The sequence below is a fragment of the Amphiura filiformis genome, chromosome 18 (assembly GCF_039555335.1).
Source record: "Amphiura filiformis chromosome 18, Afil_fr2py, whole genome shotgun sequence".
Classification (NCBI taxonomy): domain Eukaryota; kingdom Metazoa; phylum Echinodermata; class Ophiuroidea; order Amphilepidida; family Amphiuridae; genus Amphiura; species Amphiura filiformis.
In genome coordinates, this window is record NC_092645.1 from 23,693,963 (window position 1) to 23,698,713 (window position 4,751).

Genomic DNA, 4,751 nt, shown 5'->3' on the forward strand with positions numbered 1-4,751 from the left:
TGACCCTTTCTTGTCCTTCAGTAAACATGCAGCCATGGTAGCTAATAAAGCCAATAGAATGGTAGGAATCATCCGTCGTACCTTTGACTTCATGGATGAGGAGATTCTAAAGATACTCTACAAGACATTGGTAAGACCACATCTTGAATATGCCAACAGTATCTGGAATCCATTGTACAACAAAGATGCCCAGTTAATAGAGGAGGTACAACGAAGAGCCACCAAGATTGTTCCAAGTTTGAAGGAGATTTCTTACGAGGAGAGATTAAAGAAACTGAAGCTACCAACTCTAGCGTACAGAAGGATAAGAGGAGGTATGATACAAGTTTTCAAGATCATGCACGGAATCAATGACATGGAAAAAGAAACCCTATTTAGGATGGATGATAGTAAGTCAGGCACAAGAGGACACACCTATAAGATCCAGAAACAGCACACTAGGCTCAACCTGAGGTCACACACCTTCAGTTCAAGAGTTGTCAACCAATGGAATGCCCTTCCAGAACATGTTGTCTGTGCTGAAACCATAAACAGGCTTAAAACCGGAGTCGACAAAGCATTGGCCAAGGAGTACAATAAGTTTACGCATGGTGTTGGTCAGCTCTGGCAGGCATCGGTGTATTAAGTCCTCTTCAGCCAATACCCTTTTTATGTAATGTGCAGTGAGTGTTAGGATGTACTAAGGTGGGCATAATAAGGTTTTTCTACCTTCCCAAGAGCCCGACAAGACAGGTGAATACAGGTGAATACAATCTAATAATATGTAGTTAAAGGGCATGTAGCTGGGATGAAAAGCCGATGATCAATTGCAAATTTTAACCATTTATATTGAAGATATACATTTTTCCCCCAAAAGACCTATTTTTTTGGCGTTTCGGGGAAGAAAATACATATTTTGAATACGACATGTCAAAATTTTCAATTGATCGTCGGCTTTTCATCCCAGCTACATACCGTACACTTTAAGTACATATCACTTCGAGGACTGTTTAAAAAAATTTGCCATAAAATGTGTATTATATCGCGAAAAAAAAAATCAAAATTATTTGATATCAGAAGGACATTCTTTGTATTCTGAATGCAATTCGATATGTCTGATGTACTCACAAAAAATACTGTCCAAACGCTGCTACCAGAGCCCTTATCTTCTAGTTTGCTCTATTTATTCACACAATAAGGAACATTTTATTTTGTCATCCTATTAATTGCACCATATACCCCTAATATAACTCGAAACACTTGGTTAAATTTATCCATGGATTTTTATTCTATATTGTTTCCTTTTAGTTTTCCAAAAATTTGATCCTCACCGTTAAAGCGTAAAATGGAAAACCTGCATTGCTATCAAAATTGTCGCAGCTTGCTGCGTGGATCCTGAGTTAATACGGTATTGAATAACCAAGCATAGTGCGTCCATTGGTTTGCCAACTATTTGGAAAAAATTACTTCCCTGTGGTCCTTCCTTAATATATCAATGTTACACGTGACTATATTATACTAGTAATATCACCCTTTATTTAATTTCTATTTTATTTTATTGTATTTTACTTTATACTTTTTCTCCATAATAAAAAAGAATCCATAAAAGCCTTTTGTATTAGCTCGATCTATTTCGTGTCAGTGCTGTATAGTGGTAGCGTGGCCGAGCGGTCTAAGGCGCTGGTTTTAGGCACCAGTCATTTCGATGGCGTGGGTTCGAATCCCACCGCTGCCAAGTATTTTTTCTTAACTGTTCTTCTTTATTTTTGTACTTTCTCCCTTTCTCCATTTAATATAGTTTTATCCTTTATTAGCCTTTTTTTACTTGCGTTTCCCTTAGATTTTAACGCAGGCGTTATAGCCTTTTTTAAATCCTAACCGATTACCCCCCTTTTTGTTTCTTTTTTAGGTTCAGTTACCCAACGGTGATCCTTTTTTCAAAATTGTGTACCCATTTTTGTACCCAATTATGCCCCATCCTTTCAAATATCAAAAATTTAAAATATTGGAAAACACAGCTTCCTTTGTTTGTTATCCGGCCCGTAACCAGGATCTTGAAAAAGTGGTCTTGGGGTAGGGTGGATTTTTAAAATTAGGACCTTTTTTGACCTCCTCCCCCCAAAAAAAAAACTATAAAAAACTATATTTTTTCTCTCGCTATGGTCGTAAATATGATTTTCATAGTGCAGTTATGCTGCACAGCAAACATGATTCGACCTTTGCTGTACTTAAACCTGGTTGACAGGAAATTACTCCAGCAAAAGCAATCGATAAAGTCTAGTCCATCCTCCACATTGAATGGTGGTCTGCACTTATGCCCAATATGTCACTTGCCAATCAATAATTACCCACTTGAAATCCCATGACTCTCTCCACTGACCAAAGTTATGGACATATTTGGGAGTTGTTTTTGCTGTTATCTGTCATTTACATATCAGTGAGGTACGACCATTTGCAGATGCCCCTCAGTTTTTAGCCTACATGTAATGGATACATTATTCTTGATTGACAGCAAGTACAAACAATATCCGTCAAGTGGTTTAGTTTTAATGCCCTTCGGAAGAAACTAAGAAACTAAGAAAGAAAGAAAGAAAAAGAAAGAAAGAAAGAAAGAAAGAAAGAAAGAAAGAAAGAAAGAAAGAAAGAAAGAAAGAAAGAAAGAAAGAAAGAAAGAAAGAAAGAAAGAAAGAAAGAAAGAAAGAAAGAAAGAAAGAAAGAAAGAAAGAAAAAGAAAGAAAGAAAGAAATTATTTATACACCTGTTTACTTTAGTGAACAGATTTGAAGTATTCCCTCTTTACATCATTCATCTTCCCTCAGTGCAGTAAGTAAGTAGTCAAGTTATCCTTTTTGTTAAAGAATAAAAACAATACAAATATGACAGACATCGATAAACCGTATCATATTCATGGCAATATAAATAGGCATCCAGGTTTTGTCCGCTTTTGTTCCTTCTTAAAATATAACCGTCATATAATCCTCTAAAGTTTAATTGATTTTGATCTAGGTCATACAGTAATTGTAGAAAAAGACCCAGGTATACCTGTTTTCATAGTCAAGTTATCACGTACTTGTCAAGTTCAATATCCGGTTCATAAACCAATGGCTAATACTTGTAATATCGATTTTGTTACTGGTTATTCAACAGGTATTATTACTATCATAACTATCATAATCTTCGTATTACTATCATAACCATACATCGCGATGGTCATTGACCTGCTGTACTTTGTGTTCTTTCTTTCTTTCTTTCTTTCTTTCTTTCTTTCTTTCTTTCTTTCTTTCTTTCTTTCTTTCTTTCTTTCTTTCTTTCTTTCTTTCTTTCTTTCTTTCTTGCTTAGTTTCTTTCTTTCTTTTTTTCTTTCTTTCTTTCTTTCTTTCTTTCTTTCCAAACAGACACAGCAGCAAAATACACTGACATGAACAGATTCCTGGACCACATGTCACAGCCCATTTGATGTGGGTGTGTGTAAAGCAATTGTCTTAAGAGCAATGTGGACTTTCCTGTCTCAGGATTGCTCACAAAAATAACACTCGTACTCATACCTTCATTTGCTTTGACTTCAACACGGGCCTTAAATCGTGGGACCCTAACATAAGGGCCCCGCAGGGCAAGAAAGCAAGAGTAACCCTAAAGGTGACAGGCTGTCATTTCGGTATCGTTATTTCATACTTAAAGACAGTCCGTCACCCATAAAGGGTTTTTATGTATTTTTATTTTTAAAATTTCTTTACCCCATAATTTCCCTCATTCGTCAGGGCCTGCCCTCTATCGGGGGCTAGTTTATAGTTCAAGTTTCTTGGATATCCATATTTTGCAGTTAGTGGTTCTTATTTCAACAAAAATCACTTGAAATGTCAATAACATATAAGAAAAACATAGCCCAGACATGGAGACAGCAACATAAGTAAGTTCATGTGGTGGGAGTATAAATTAAATAGAATGTCACCCCTTCTTTAATGTATTTTAGATATCTTTTTTTGTGTGATTTAAAGTCAGTCTTTGCATAATGACAGACAATAATCAATGACTTATCTTGCATCACGTGTAGCAGTCAATATCGAAGTCTTTTATGATATACGGCACGATTTAGGATTAGAAATTTTTGCTCTATTTGAAACAGCGAAAAACAGAGCAGAGAGGAGAATATTCGAGGGCTTAAATAATATTTATGCCAAAAATGGGTATATCCATTTTTAATACCACAAGTGGCAAACTGTTGTGTCCAGTTTAATGTACTTTTTCCAGCTAAAAGCAGATATGTTCATCGTGATATGTTTAAATCTGGTGCTGTATTGCAAAAACAAAGCGAAAAACAGAGCAGAATATGAAATCTGTGGTTATATTTCAAAAACAGAGCGGCATTGCAGATTATGAAATCTGTGGCTATATTTAAAAAACACAGCGAAAACCAGCAGAAAGTGAAATCTGTGATGATATTTCAAAAACAGAGCGGCATTGCAGAATGTGAAATATGTGGCTATATTTCAAAAGACAGATCGAAAAATAGAACAGAATTTAAAATCTGTGGCTATATTTCAAAAACAGAGCGAAAAACAGAGCAGAATGTGAAACATGTGGCTGTATTTCAAAAACAGCGTAACAGAGCGGAATTGCAGAATGTGAAATATTTGGCTATATTTCAAAAACAGAGCAGAATGTGAAATATGCTCTATATTTCAAACACAGAGCGGAATGTGAAGTATGAAATCTGTGGCTATATTTCAAAAAGGAAGCGAAAAACAGAGCAGAATATGAAATATGTGGTTATA

The 4,751-nt window shown here is 35.6% G+C and overlaps 1 non-coding gene across 1 annotated transcript; it reads left to right on the plus strand.

Moving 5' to 3' along the window:
* The first annotated feature begins 1,632 nt into the window (after positions 1-1,632).
* Trnal-uag (transfer RNA leucine (anticodon UAG)) lies at positions 1,633-1,714 on the plus strand. Its single transcript has one exon. It is a non-coding gene; the product is annotated as a tRNA-Leu (tRNA).
* Positions 1,715-4,751: the final 3,037 nt, after the last annotated feature.